Source organism: Sander vitreus, chromosome 24 (assembly GCF_031162955.1).
Source record: "Sander vitreus isolate 19-12246 chromosome 24, sanVit1, whole genome shotgun sequence".
Lineage (NCBI taxonomy): Eukaryota > Metazoa > Chordata > Actinopteri > Perciformes > Percidae > Sander > Sander vitreus.
Window position 1 is genome coordinate 7228874 of NC_135878.1, and position 16491 is coordinate 7245364.

The 16491-nt window shown below is 41.8% G+C and overlaps 1 protein-coding gene across 26 annotated transcripts in view; it reads right to left on the minus strand.

The window, feature by feature from the left end:
• Nucleotides 1–10984, minus strand: part of LOC144512951 (muscleblind-like protein 2a) — a 53698-nt gene extending 42714 nt beyond the window's left edge. For 9 of the 26 annotated variants that reach the window (XM_078243957.1, XM_078243954.1, XM_078243958.1 and 6 more), the window contains exon 1: nt 6341–6660. The gene's annotated coding sequence lies outside the window, so the exon portion shown is untranslated. Of the gene's footprint in view, nt 1–1773; nt 1864–5294; nt 5447–6340; nt 6662–10709 lie in introns of those variants that run through there. The other 17 variants (XM_078243963.1, XM_078243956.1, XM_078243961.1 and 14 more) reach the window with 6 other exon arrangements.
• Between the last annotated feature and the right edge of the window lie 5507 nt (nt 10985–16491).

A 16491-nucleotide genomic window follows, 5' to 3' on the forward strand; every position in this document is an offset into this window, starting at 1 on the left:
CAGGCATCAACAGTGTTTGTGTATGCATGTCAATCTGAATTTGTATGCATACTGCCCCAGAGGGGTGCTAGCTCTAAAGAGCACAGAGCTGATGAAGCAGAGAAAAGGCAGCTGTGAGGTTATTCAGAAGCCACTTGAATTTAAGTCCCCCAATCACTGCTGTGTGCCATTGTACGAGGTGACTACAAGCCCATTGGCTCTCCAACATATTGCATACAAAGGGGTGAACGGCAAAAGCCTCTGTGTTATGAGACAGTGGACAAGAGCATAGAGTAAGAGCAGAGATAGAAAAAAGCCTGAGGGTCCAACCCGCCCTGTAGAGCCATGCACGGCGGGATGGTGCAGCCAATAGAAAACCGCGCGGCACAGCACTATTTCGGGCAGCCATCCAACAGCCACAGAGGGACCGAGACAGATGCATATGCCAGTGCCAGACACGATTATGACGCTGCCCAGTGTCCGGCAATATTCACTGGTCTCCCACCGTCCAAATTAGATACCGACTTATTGACAGTGGCCCGTGAATTTACATTCATGGGGGGAATGTGTGTATGTGCTCCCTGCCTCGTCCTGTAAAGGTACTGGTCTCTGTCCGTTTGTTGTCTAGGGAGAGAAGGGGGACAATTGGTGGAGCAAATGAGGAAGTGACCTTTAGCTTGTGCGTACGAAACCCATTACTAAGCTACTGCGCAAGGAGCTCTTTTCTTGGCACATCTGGAAATATTTTTCCAGCAGGAAAAAGGGGGATGAGGACACCAGACTGAGGGAGGAGAAGGGTTGTAAAAACATACAGCTCTAGTTAAGAGATTCCCCCTTTACTGTTCTAAACATGTAAACATATCCACGGAAAACAGACAAGACCAGGAGCAAACACCAAGAAAATGTTAAATACTGTGAGAACAACATCTTAAACTACCTCTAAAGGCCTATGACAAGCTCCACTTGGTCTTAATGAAGGCGAGTTGAGACTTGTACTCAAACCATCTACACTACTGTTAAAGGGAAGAAGAAATCCCTTCATATATAGAAACCCTTACATTACTGTCATGCAGGTATGCAGTCGTTCAGGTCTGGTCAGATTTGGGTTAGCCACAGTATTTTCCGCCTGCTGTCCTGTAAATGTACAAATGATCCTGCGTCTTGGTCTGAAACTTGGTCTCTCTAATTGGAGACTGTTTGTAATTTTATTTGAAGTCTGATGTTTCAAAGGGATAAACTAAAAAAGACCATTAGGACATCAAGACCATATATCCTGGCTTACATACACTACCGGTCAAAAGTTTGGGGTCACTTAGAAATTTCCATTCCACTCCATTCCAGACAGAATACCAGCTGAGATCAGTTGTATTGTTTTTTTTAACCAGGGCAGCAGTTTTCAGATTACATTATGTGCTTACATCATTGCAAAAGGGTTCTCCAATGTTTTTTTCAGTCAGCCTTTTAAAATGATATCAGATTAGTAAACAGAATGTGCCTTTGGAACATTGGATGAATGGTTGCTGATAATGCGCAATGTAGATATTGCATTAAAGATCAGCCACCCACTCAGATCAGCTGGTATTCTGTCTATAATGGAGTGGAATGGACATTTCTAAGTGACCCAAAACTTTTGACCGGTAGCGTATAAACATTCTTCCAGACTGATTTTTTTCCCGTCAGTCACAAAGACAGGTAGATTTTCCTCAGACAACTAGCGACAGAAAGATGCTTCCCCTTGAAATCACCCACCAACACTCTACGGTTTCACGCCTATGAATCCAGACCATTGTCTACCTAATCATATTGTCCCACTTAAGTGCTGATCATGTGAAATGAGATGAGACGCTTCCTCGCCCAATCGTACTGACGCCCAGGCTCCACTCTCCAAGGCAGGATTTAATTTCACAGCAGCTCCCCAGGGAGAGAGCCAATCGCTGCAGAAGAGAAAGTCAGGTAAGAATCATGTCAGATCTGACCTTTAACAATTAATCCCTTCTTATTTTTAGAAGCTGTAAGAAGTCTGTGATCAAGCTAACCTACTTTGTCAGAATGTGTGAAGGGACGATGGCGCCAGACTTGGCCTCAAATGATGGAGCAAGTTGTGCTAAAATGGTTCGGGAACACAGCCATCGGTCATTTTTATTTTTTGTGGAGAAAGTGGAGGTTTACAGCTCTGAAAGATTTCATATTTCAAGTGGGCCGTGTCGATAAGGGCTGGTTGGGGTCACCTGAAAAAGCTCACATGTGACTCAACAGGGACCAATCAAATTATTTTTGTCATGAAAAGGTATTCAAAACAAATGGTGAGGACTGAAGATCAAAAGCACCCTCATGGGGGTGACGGTACGATAATAGTCATGCAGGAACATGACCCCATGTCTGTTCATTCTGTTCATATACTACAGACTATTGCATGTTTCTGCAATATGCCCAGGGAATGTAACTGCTGTCCAAGCAACGGTTTGTGTTCAAAGAACAAAGATTTACTGAAAACGTGAGCACCTAACCATTTATAATTTGCAGTGGGGTGCATGTGCTCCACCAGAATAGCTTTAAAGAGATGGATGTGTACGCGTAAAAACGCTGCCATGGCCTGTTAGGTAATGCTAGCCTGTCTTTTAGCAGGGACAACTAAGCACGCTTAGACTCTTTAAACATACCATAGCCCCTGCTAGAAAGTAAACTGTCATCCCAGGGGCGGGAAACTGTTACCTTTGTCGTATAAAAACATCACATCTTCAGAATATGGGAAACTCAAACACACAGTGGAAGCTTTGCAATAATGACTGCTTTGGAAAACACTAGCTGAGGTATGAGGCAATGCTTGCAGTTTTGGGTCTAGTCTGGTTTGACTTGTGTCTTTGGACAGTGTGCCTCTGGCCTGGCTTTGGCTAGCTTAGCTCCTGCTAGCGCGTTACACATACAGTGCATGCAGCCTGGCATAGTTTACGCTGAGCTTAGCGGTCGAGCACTAAGCACAATGCCACTGATATAAAGGGAAAGACAATGGGTCAGCAGGTAGAAAGGGACCATATAGTGCCCAATGTTTTGACCTCAGAAATAAGCGCTCCTGTACACCTTGACTGACCCAGGTTCCTTTTCTGCAGTCCTTCCAGGGAAAGAAATTTGACAGGAATACAGCCTGAGTCAAGGAATAGTCTTATAATTTGGCTCAAGGTATTGTAATGAAATAGAAGCCATGGTTTTCATGCTCTGCTTGTGTGGATCCTAATACGGCCGTTCACTTTGGTGTAAGACTCTTAAATCCTGATGGTGTCATCCTTTACAGTATGTTTTCAGCTATGCAGGACCACGTTTTAAATACAACCTCGAGAGCCAAATCCTGCACATCACATCCTGTTTATCTTTAGTTATCGAGGTCCTGCAAGAAGGCTTTGTCCCCTCTGTGTTCTCAGTACAAACAGTGGACAGACAGGCTGACCTGATAAAGCAGGGCAGAGATGTGACAAAAAGCACCACAGTACTAGACTTTATGGATTACTGATGCTTACTAAGGCCAGCTGGCAGGGGCATTATCTTGGTCAGTCTGCTTAATTGAATGAGAGTCAGCGGGACTGGGGCGTCTCGAGTGAAAGTCATTGGCTTGACCTCTGAATACCATGTATGTAACCCATTAGTCTGGTATCTGTGCGCGCTGTCTGTGCCGGGCAGTTTATCTTAGCTGCTTGTATTTGTTCAGCAGAGACGATAAGCTACCTGGTTTCCATTGGTCGTAAGCCTTGTAACAACGTTTACTGTGGCATCCGCCAGGTGTTGCCAGAAAAATAAAGTAGAAATACAAATGACTGTGACAGACAAGCACATGAGCTGGGTACCTGAGTGGCTACATTTCCATTAATTACCATTTTATGCTGGCAAACCACACTTCTATGGTCATTTGCATTGCCAAGAGGAACAAGTGGTCAATGTTTTACAAGGCTGTGGAGAGAGGGCCTCATTGTTTAGGTGAAATAGGAAAATGTTCATTTTCCAGTGAGTAATGGAAAATGAGTGACCTTTACAGTAAAGGTTTTATCAAAATGTCCCTAACAAACCTCACCTAACTTTCAGTGTGACATCACCAGCTTGCAAAATGTTCCTTTGCATTCTCCAGAGAGGATCAGAGCAGAGCTATACCCTGTAGCCTAATTCGCATTTAATACTATGGACGTTATGATGCTTATTAAATTGTCTTTGGCATAAGCTACAGCTCCTTGAGTTCAACATCATCAAGTACCATTAGCGATAAGGATGGGTGAGTGAGCTTAGCAGAGACTATACCAGGACTAAGCTACTGTTCGGAGTAGGGCTGCACAATATATCGTTTTTTTTATGATTATCGCAATATCCACTGGCGCAATAAACACATCGCTGCGACATATCGCGAAAGACACTCCGAGATTTTTTGTGTTAGTTGAAAGAAAATAGTAGAAAACTGCACATTCAAATGTAACTGTTCATGTCAGGCCTTTTATATCCAATTCAATGTTCAATTTGTTTAATTAAATAATGTTGGAAATGATTTCCTTGTGATTTGTTTTAAATTTAACAAGCAGTTTGTTGTATTTTAGCAAAATACTGAAAGCAGCAGAAATGCAGAACTGAGTACACTTTAATATCTGTTTATTTATCGCAAGTAATATTGTTTTCGCGATCTTCAACAACGGTATGGCATTTTTCCGTCATATCGTGCAGCCCTAGTTTCGGAGGCAACTCAAGAGGCATTTCGAAGAGTCAGCAGATAGGTGTGTCCCATATCAGAATAGCCTTAGCTAAACCACAGTGACCCGAATGGCCCTGCTCATGATATGGGACTGGGCTTACCTCTCCTGATCAGTGGCCCACTTCGTAACACAGATGATGCACCTTTTCCATCATTTGCTAAGTTTTGATAAGGAGAGAGTGTTAGTATCTGGAATGGATATCAACCCCTGCACTCTGTAAATGGACTTGTTTACTGTGTAAGTGTTCTTGTCTACTCCCCGCTTAGCCACGGGACTCAGGCAAGTCATCAGCTAATTACAGTATAGTTGGCAGCCAGAGGTGAACAGCGCCATTCAGATAAACATGATGATTAACAGGATACCCAAGCTTACTTGATCTAAATATATACTATATATACTGTATACCTACAGTACCTGTTTTTTTAACTTCCACTGACACTTTATATCATAAAATCAAGGACAGAAAATACTGTTAGATTAAAGCTCTTGTACATTGAAATATTAAGTGAAACACATCAAGTGATTTGAAATCGTAAGCCTTCAATTTACAGCACTTGAAAACATAAGAGCTGAATGATTCAGCAAACTCACCCTCGTGTCTCAGGGCAATCAGACCTCCTCTTTCATGCAGAAGATGTCTATAAAAACCTACCACTAAATCCTTTTAAAACCACCTTGAGGTGCAATTTGCATGAGAGTCAATTCAGAGAAAGGGGATTTCTGGCTGACAGGGTCTTGCAGTGAGCTCTTGGTACTTGTCTGAGACTGATTCCATTCTTTTCTCAACAGGAAGGGCTGAACTGATGTTCCATTTTAGAAAACACCCACTTCCCCTTGATCCACAGCCAGATGTATGACACCACCCTGGCCTTTTCCATGCAGGCGATGATGTCCACTGCTTGACTGCTGCAGGCCCAGCGACTAGCGCAAAGCTAGTAAATCTAGACAGACAGCGGAAAGCTAGGGACACGTCAACCATCTAACTCAAAAGGTTAATTACGATGTGGGCCGTATTAGAACTGTGAAGTTCCAGCTTATTCAGGCCATCAGCTATTTGTGTCCACATACATAAAGAGTGTCAAAACATCAGACCCTGCTCTGAACAAACAATCTTTGCCCTTTGTTATTTGGAAAATACGCGCACCACGAGTTACGAGGAAAAACTTTGCGAGTAATGCACAAAGCAAGCAGTGACAGGGATGACGCCACAAAACAACTTTTTTCTCTAGTGAGTGAAAAATATGAAGCCCATGTGGCAAAAAAAAAAAAAAAAAAAGCGCCTGACATTTGCACTTAGGAAGGGGTAAGACAACTGCTGTGATAATGCCTCTCCCTCATCAGTCGAAAGAGAAAGTCTATTACAGTGCTGGAAACTGCAATAAGGGCTGTTAATGTGTGGCTGCAAGCTCCCGGGACTTTTTTGCATTTATCTCACACTATATTTTTTCTTCTCCTTTCTTCCCTCGTTTTCAGCTTCACACTCTTTTTCTCGCACAGATAAAACATTCCCTCTCCTCCCTCCCCACCCAGACTGGTATGCAGCACACTGCAGCAAAACTCCTGAAAGAAATCTTTAAAAAAAAGAAGAAAAAAAAAAGAAAAAAAAAAAGCCAGCCAATATGACGGTTCTTTCCCACCTTGTTTCACTGGGTCCCGTAGCTCTGCTGTGTGCCTCTGTCTGTCTGCTGTCCCGAGACTAGGAGGCCCCCGGTGCTTCTGTGACACTGAGCTACAGCACAGCTTTCCCTTCAGCCTCAGCGACTGGAGTTAATGACCATGTGAACTGTTGTCATTCCTTGCGAGCTGCCGAGTGCTGCACTCGGAGGTCCATGCCTAGACAGGGATTTTCTCTCAATGTCTCTCTCTCTCTCTCTCTCCCTCTCTTTCTCTCAGCCACAGAGTAAGCAAGCAAGCGAGTGAGCGAGGCAGGCAGGATGGCAGGAAGCAGAAGAGTGTCTACTCCAACTATCTGGCTAAAACACTCCCAGCCAACCCCCCCACAACCCTTAAAGCCAGCCCCTTCCTGCCCACCAGCCTGTGGCAAGGGCCTGCCCCTTAACAGCTCCAGCCAATACAAAGGAAGCTACTCTGAATCACAGCTTTCTGTGCCTTTCGGTTGGAATAAAGTAGACAAGGTGATAGGGCGAAAACTGTGCTTACAGTAACAACCTCCGAATGCTGATCTTAAAAAGGTATTTCCCCGATTGCATGCCCTGCTACAACTAGCTATCACATTAATTATTATTTTTCCATCGTTTTGCAGAGTATATTTAAATTCAACTCAGCACTACTTGATTTGTTTTCTAACAGAAAAAACATGCTCAAGAATATAAAGTCTAGTGTGTTTCTCATACAAAAAAAACAATACAAGTAAGCAATAATCAAAGAGTTGCTGCAGTGGCATTATGAAGATCAGCCCTGTCCTTGTCTATGTTCTATCATCCCATTAAACACCATCCCCCCCCAGGAAACAGGAGCCCCACACCTCCTCCCCCTCCCGACTCTCCTCTACCTCCCTTCAGCATCCGTCCTCTAAACTCCACTCCACCATCCAGACACTCCTTTCTCCTCTTCATCCCTCACCTGTGTGTTTTCCCCCATTTGTCAAAGCTATGTTTCAAGCTCTATTTCAATCAAATTCCTTAGTTTACTGGACTGGAAAATTGCACAGCTAGTGAACATTTCAGTTATTGTTACTGCATCAGAATGTGCTTGAAAAAAAATCAATTAAATAAAGATTGGTGGTTGCTGGGATGTGGAAGTCTTGGTCTGTCTCCTCCCCCTGCCCGTCCTCCCCCCTCCACCCAGCTGATGACATGCTGGTTGGCATCATATGAGCCGTGAAACCGGAGCGTCACAGAAGTGATGAGTCAGAGATCCAGCTTCATGACTTTTCGATCCAGATTCAATAGAACAGCTGTACCGTCTGTCTCTCTGTGCCTCTCCCTGTGTGTGTGTGTGTGTGTCTCTCTCTCTCTCTCTCTCTCTGTCGCTCTCTCTGCCTCTGTCTCGTACAAAGGCTGTGAATGACGCAGCAGCCTGGGTGTTTCGTTGATATCCATGAGGCTAAACATGCTCTACAGTTCTATGATAAACAAACCTATTTACTGTCGGATCATGCTTTAATATCTATATATAATCTGATGCTCCATAGGGAAATAGATTTGTCAAATGGTTGAGAGGAGATGGGGGTCGGATTACTCTCCTGAGCATGAAAAATTGTCCACCTCAGCACATGACACTGAATACTGACGTCATCTTAGGCATCAGAACACCTGTAATGAAATAGCACAGACAAGCGCTCTGCCATTATATGAACAGGGAGGCGGGGGGTGTCAGCCTTTGTCAAAAGGCTAAAGTGTCACCTTACACCATCCGTAAATGTAGTCTCACTATGCCATATCATACACACGGATCATGCATCGGGTTAAAGGAGCTGGAATGCAACTAGGCGGCAACAACTGTGTATTACTGCAGGGTGAAACTTGACTGTTATGTCCTGAAAATTCAACAAAGCAACATGTTCTCTTTCATCCAGAACAATGGCAGTTGGACAGGCCAGGCTGCTCCATCATTGCTGATAGATGAAGCTTATCAATTTCTCATTTGGCTGCAACCGACTTCTCAATAACCACATTACTGAATATAACTGTCAATAAATGTATAACAAGCCTGGCTGCTTGTAGCTAATTTCCACCGGCAGACCTCAGATAGCCTACCTTCTAAATAGATTTGTCCGACAGGAAAACAAACAAAAGCCTGGCAGACAAACAAGCTGAGCCACTTCCTTTCCACATAGTATCCCCTCCCCTCTTATTATCCCTGTCCTGTTTGACCCCAAACGGCTTGGCTCACTCACACAGAACCAGATTTAGGATTCTGTGGCACAAAGCGGCTTCATTTTCAAATACAAAAGGGAGTATTCCAAAACAATGTCTAATTACAGCATATGAAGATTGACGGGTTAAAACTGTTTGAAAATGCTCCCCAGTACAGAATACTGTATTCGGTGGTACTACTGGATAGTTTAACACGACAGAGAGAAAAAAACAGGGCTCAGAAATAGGGCACCGAAGACAGATCAATGAAAAGGCAGCTGTCTTTTTCTATTATTAGCTGTAATCAAATATCAAGCGACAGAGAGTTTTGCTTCCTTCCGCTTGAAACCCATTCTGATAAGTCTGTCACACAAGTCCACATGATAGAGAATAAACAAGTGCCTAATGGATGCGTAGGCAAGTGGTCAACCAGTGTGTTTTGGAGCAAGTTTAAGGCTGTGCAATGAGACTGTGTTCAAAAGATCAACCAGGAAGTACTGGATTCTCTACATTAAAATTCCAACTGGCTTTGGGTCAAACATTGTCTATTTTCTGCAAGGGGGTAAGCGTCTCCTCACAACCCGAACCTCCTATGGCGCTATTTTGATGCTAATAAGCCATCACCTCCCGTTAGCATTCCATTGACTGCCATTCATTTTGGCGCCACTTTGACAGCGAATAACTTTACATCTGAAGCGTTTAAAGACTCTATTTGTCCGTTGTTTATTTCTAAAGAAACACGACAATGTATAAAAGGCTCCATTACCTTGTACCTCTCGTTATGGCTCCCTAGTAGACGTTTTTGTAAAAATAGGCTAACGATTGTGTCATAACCACGCGACTTACTGTCGCACAGTAGAGGATTTACCGTACAGTACAGGAGAAGCGTGCAGGCAGTTTCGTCTCACATTAGCTGTTTAAGTGTAATTACTAATGTTAACTAGCATTTTAGTTTGCAATAATTAGCCTGTGCCTATGTTATCCTCTTACATATACCTACGCTCTCCGTCTCTGCAAGATTGGGAATGATTGAGATTTCTCTTGGCACAGCTACCAGAAGACTTACAACTTTCAGACACGTTGCTCACGTCACATTTACGTCGTCTCTCTCAGTTGGAGGCTGCTCAGTAACGCTCGGCGCTCACCGGAAAAGTGCTTCTAATGGCCTTCACTGGTCTCCGTCCAGAGCAACGAGATCTATTGGTCCATTCTTATATACTGTCTATGATTTTCTGTAGGTTAAGGTGATGCTAATTTAACCCTATGCACATTATTGGCCAATTTTTCATACTGCTGATACAAAGTTAATTTCCTAACAATCATAGTGCACTGTGGATTGTTGATTACTCAAGTGTACAACTGGTGTAATAGACTTAATGAACACAATGTATTACATACAAATGACAAGTCAAAGTTATTGTGTTACACTGATAGTTCAGTTGAACTATAATGCTTTCTTCCATCGGTGCAATACTGTTGCTGAGATGTCGATTTGCATTTTCAGAAGGACCAATTACTGCACATGACCTAGCAGCTAGCCTGATCTGAACTCATTAACCTTACCCAGGTGAAAAGGCTCCTGCTCAGCCATCCTGCAGTAGATTAAAATGTGCCTCCACTTACGTCTCGTTTTATTTTTTCTTGTCCACGGCAATTAAATCTTACATACCATTAATCAAGGTGCCACTACATTCATTGTGTTTTCACATTTGCATTTGGAAGTAAGAGTTCGTTGTACACTGGGATATGGGTGCATCTTGTGACAATGCTGACTGCATATCATATATGGACTCAATAACAAATGAGTTATTATCGAGTTAACCGAGTGATTTTATTATTGTCATTGGCTACTTTACTTATTAAAAAAAACAGCACGTTCCAGAAAGCATTACATTGTACCGTGCAGGAGAGACACACAGGGACCACTAAGCATGCTGATTTGATCTTTGTTTTTATGGAGCTGCTATCACTTGTTTTCATTTAGCTATCCGAGCAGTGATTTTCAACTAGCATAGCAATCCAGACATCAGCGCATGATGTTTATGATAGTGGACTAGCATCATTAGAACCATTTTGGGCCACCTCTGCTATCCAAAGAGCAGTTATATTCACCATACCACCGTTAAGTGTGTAAAGAAATGCCAGAGGCAAAGGGTGCTAGCTGCTAAGCTAACTACCTGCAGCTTACCTGATGACGAACCTGTCACATCCAGCTGCACTTCAGCCGCCACCACCGCTACTCGAGAGCGCTATTTCGGTTGTAACGGGACCTACGGTTCAAAACAGGACGGCAAAAATGGTCTTCGACTGAGACTTGTCACTATTTCAAAAGAGCATCTGACCTATTTCTCCAGCGGCAAAACTTTTTTCGCTTTCTAAATATATTTTAATGAAAGGCAGAAGAAAGCTATCACTCGCTACGCGCTAGCTCGCTAACTACTTTTAAGGCTAGGGTAGGAAGCAACAAGCGATTTTGACAGTTCGAGGAAATGCTGAATGTTCTTCGCTAGGGGGTTCGTACCACGACCTAAACATTAATAACGCATTTATTCTCAACTATTTGAGATAGTATAAACCGCAACTGAAAGACAGATTGTATGACAGTTGAATGTGTTGGTTCATATTGTTCAATTTAAACACGGAAATCTAGTTATATTCGATAAACAACACAATTCACACCCTACAGTAAAAGTGGTACAGTCCACAGGAACCAAGGGTAAAGAGAGGGGGGTGCTTGTTACCTAGGAAACAACAGTGAATCTCCCTCGGGAAAAAAGATGCAGCCACTGATTTATGAACCAGTGCCTGTCTGTCTGTCAAAATCATAGCCTGTCATCGACAAGATAAAAACATTAAAGTCATTTGACAAAACCTATTGCAATTTTTTATGTGAGATACTGTATTCATTCTCATAACACTTTTATTTGACCAATGTACAGTAACCTCCTCTCCTCTCACATATTAATGTAGTATATTTTCATTATTTTAATCTAGTGGCGTTGATACAAGAGTGATTTCATTGATTTGGCTTAAATAATGTTCCTGAATATACATCTACAAACTACATTCCTACATTTCTGTAGCCTAAATCTGTCTTAAGCCTAAGTCTTAATTCTTATAATATAGCCTGGTGATGTACTGACTTATATGTTCTTATTACTATTTAAAAACTGTCAATATAAATATAATAGCAAAAACTACAGAAAATACATGTAATTAGATTTATTAGCTGATCAAAGACTCTAAATCAGCACATCGTCATCACTTGATGCTTTGCAGAGGAGCATGCACATCCCTAGCATTTTGCAGCCTAATGGCATGCAGCTGGCTGGATTTAGCAGTCTGTGACACACAGAGACCCGTTGTCAGCAAGAAGCGAAATGAGTCAACAAGGAGCAAGTCACAAATATCCCCGGAATGAGCAGAGAGGCACAAATTTAGCCCCACTGACTGCTGCCCACGCCATGTGCCGCCTATTGAGCGCATGAACAATGAACATAGCCATCACAGACTGCTCTGTCAGGGCCAAGGCCTGCTTTAGTAGAATGCTACTGGGAATGAAGGCATCACACTTTGTCAGGACACAGGCCATTGGCGGTGTCAGGGATGAAGACGTTATTAGTCGGCAATGGTATAAAGTTAACCGCAATATTTCATGAAGAAAACTACAGTCGTTTCAAGCAGAGACATTTATGGGCTCAGTTTAATATCAATCGCGTTGAAATTCATAGATGGAGAAATAATCTGGGCTTAGACGAATGATGGTGACTGTTGACATGTGTTACTGCCTTTAATTGCAACATAATTAATGTGACATTGGACACACGTCAAACTGGTTCATATTTACTAAACAACATCTCAGGCAGACAACAGTAAAGTAATTTTATTTATTTATTCTTCATAAACATGTTCTTTTCAACATTTAATTGAAAAATACCAGAGACAATAGTCTTTTTCATCCGTATATAGCAAGTGGAAAAGCAAAATACAACACCACCAGGGCACAGCCACCATGGAGATAAAAAACTGTATTTTCAAGACGTAAGTGATAATGAAAAACTACGCACATAGGTCAAGCTCATCTCCCCCAGGCCTAACTTATTGATCTCAATGCAGAGGAGGCATTTGTAGAAAAGCTGCTGCCGGCATACTTCTCTAAAAGTCCCTGCACGCCCACACACTTGCAAAGAAACACACACTGGGCTCATAAAAAAAAACACACAAATACATGCGGCACAAGAAAATATCAATTTTAACAAGACTTTTTCTTTATTTGACTTGTTTGAAATGAAGTTTGAGGTTGATACATTGAGTTAGGCGGAGGGTTGAAACATTTGTGTTATTTTTTCCTCCCTGTTTTACACAAGACAACGCCATTTAGGTGGAAGTACTTATTAAATATTTATTTTTGGACATCATTTTTAAAAAAGGTTTATCCGGAAACAGGTGGCATAAACTTAATACTTGAAGGACAAAGTTTTCTGCAAAGTCATTATCACTGGATTCATAACAACTCTTAAAAGAAGTTGATTTGCATTCGAAACAAATACAAGTAGAAGAAAATGTCATATTTAGACTGAATACCATGTATATCACTGGTTAAGATGGATACGAGACATTCACATGCACATCGAAGCGCAACATGTATTTCAAAGGAACCAAAGCAGATGCCTGTGTGTGTGTGTGTGTGTGTGTGTGTGTGTGTGTGTGTGTGTGTGTGTGTGTGTGTGTGTGTGTGTGTGTGTTGTGCTCATTAATGGGTTTTGACTCTACATTTGTTGCAGTTGCACTCTGTAGAGTGGACCTCAGGATCAAATGAGGGGGCGTCAGGCAGAAAAACAACCGCAGTATCTACAGAAATCCCACTGTTAGTTCCTCTCAAACACAGAATGAAGAGCTCACAGTAGAAAACAGCTTGCACCCACATACAGAAGACAGTAAACACACACTCAGACAGTTGTGCGCACACACACACACACACACACACACACACACACACACACACACACACACACACACACACACAAACACACACTCAGCCCAAAGCTCTGATTCTGAGGTCCTTGCATACACTCACACACAGACCCACACACAGGCAAAGCTTTCACGTCAAGGACAGCATTGATCTTGGAAATCTCTGTACACTAAATGAGAACACACCTGATTATGAAAGCTTTTAACCCAAATGCTTAATGCAGCGCAGGTTTCATGGAAAGAGCTTATGGCTGACACAAAGCTCAGTAGACAGTGTGTGTGTGTGTGTGTGTCATTTCATTGCGGTTAAGTCAATTTGATTGATTGTAGGGAGATCACATGGGCATTTTACTCCCACTATGACTTTGATAAACATTTTACTAATCACAAGGCCTAAGTAATTTGAAGATGGTCCCGCTGTTATTAAACAAACTGATCCCCAAATGTGTCTACACTGCACAGGGAGCTTATTCAAAACGCTGAGAGGATCCATTTTGAGGCAGACTCATTTGTCCACTGAGAAAAGACTAGTTATGCATCCCCATAAATCTCCTGCTGCAGCCATTTGTTCATATTGCTTCATCGGCTCCTCCGGGATCCACGTCAGCATATAAAGGAAGATATTGTAGAGTCCTGAATCATATGTGAGTCAATTCAAAAGAAACAGAAAGGGGTGGCCTCAAGCTCACCTGGTAAGAGCAGTTTCCCCATGTTGGCTGAGTCTTGCAGTGGCACGGGTTCAAATCCCCCATTTCACTCCCCCTTTCATGTCTATGCACTGTCACTTCATAATAAAGGGAAAAGCCCCAAAAAGTATCTTTACAAAACAGAAACATTGGAACTACTAACTTAGCCTATTGTGCTGTAATTGTTTGATAATTTATCTGGTGTTTTAATTAAATAATGCTCAGTCAGTCTGTGTATTTCAAGCTATTAAGTGAGTTAAAGGAATAGTTCTACATTTTGGCAAATACAGCCTGTTAGCTTAGCTTAGCATAAAGATTACAAACAGAGGGAAACAGCTAGCCTAGCTCTGCCCAAAATGTACCCAAAGCTGACCCCTAAAGCTCACTAATTAACATGGTATATGTTGTCCGTTAATCCATACAAAAAAACTAAATGTAAATAGTACACTTTGTAGTTTACTTGGGGGTTATGTTGGACTATTTCTTGGTTAAGTGCAATGCTTTTTTGATTCCATGTTGGTTGGTTGCCTGGAAACCTCATGGTAAAGACAAGACAAAGATTTAGCGTAACTCATTATTTCACATTAGATCCATTGTCAATATAGAAATATTGATTAGTACAGCTTTACGTGGAGTGGAAATAGTCTACTTAGTTACTTTCTACCACTGGTTTTCTGAATTGATTGAACAAACACTGGCTAATATTAAAAACGTCATCCCTGGCACGTAGATCCATAAAATATACTGATGATAGATGCTCCATTTGCATGAGCTGTACCAATGTGTATATTTTAGAAAACACATTACTCAGTGTCTCATGAATATGTGTTCCATTCTGTAAAAGCAGACTTTTGTTAACCAATAGCTAAGTTAGAAATGTCTAAGTGTACTATTAAACTCACAATAAGCAATAATGAGAGAAATGATATATTATTAATATTAAATTAGTCCACTTAATTATTATTCAGCCTAACAGAATTAGGATTTGCCTTTTTTTTAAACAACTGCCTTATGTTTTAAAACATTTTCATGATTTCCAGATCTTGCCCCACCGCAGAGTGACACCAATAATGAATAGTGGGATTTCAGACAAGAAAACAGATGGGCTGTAATTTTCAGAGATGGAAATCTTGGAAATGTCAAGAGAAATTGCATATTACCATGACAACACAGCTATTGTCTTGTCAATGTTGCAGTGGAGTTCAGCTGCAACAAAACGAGACACTGACTGTTGTTCTCCATCAGGAATGATTGCAATAAATCATCTATATACTACAACCCATTATTTACCACTAAAATTGAATTGTTCCCTGAAATTGCACGACCAAAAATCTATGTCATCAACCCCCTCCCCCTCTACGGTCCAAAGTGCTTCCAAATACAGTAGAGGTATTTATATTATTCATGAGCTCCAGGTTCACACAAGGCCAGCAGCTCAGCCCAGACTCCTTAATGGCTGAACTGCCCTTCATCATGGCCGAACCCGCCCTGTTATCCAGGCTTGGCAGTCACTTAGCCCAGAAGATTGAGACTCCTTTGAAATATTCAATAATGCATTAAGGATCAGAGAGAAGTCAGCTAATTATGTTCACACACAAAACACACACACACACACACACACACACACACACACACACACACACACAGAGAGAGTCATAAACACAGAGTGAGTGAAGTTGGAGGTTGTAATTCATTTTGCACTTTGACAAGCGGTTATGATGTTGGGATTTTTGTGAATGAATGGATTTTCCCTGTGATGACGCGTTATTCTTATTATTCTATTATTTTCGGTGTCAAAGATGTTAGATGTAACAGTAAGAAAACATGTTGGCGTATATGCGTTGGTGTGTTTCCCTTGGTGGTGTGGTGTGTAAGAGACAATAATAACCCATCTCAAGGCGACCCATCAGCTTGAAATATTGATGCTTCTGCTGCAAGGCTGCTGGCTGCCACAGCAGGTTACAAGGACACTTCCAATGCCTCATAGAAGAGCGGGCAACCCCCTCCTAGCAAAGACATGCTGACCTCCTAGACAGTGTAACAAACCATGGACGTGCCTCTACATGGGCCTACTTGATGAGATTTTTCATGAACATAGTGTTAGACTGTGACTAAATTGAAAAAATGTAGTATTTTTAAATTTCAATCCATATCTTTTGAGGCTAATGGTGCGTTCGGGGTGGTCTGCTATCCAGGCTTTCACACCTTACACTGATAGCACATAACTTTCACACATGCACACAGTATATATATATATATACACAAGTCATTAACATACACAACAATTCCAAGGCAATGTGAAAGTTTAAA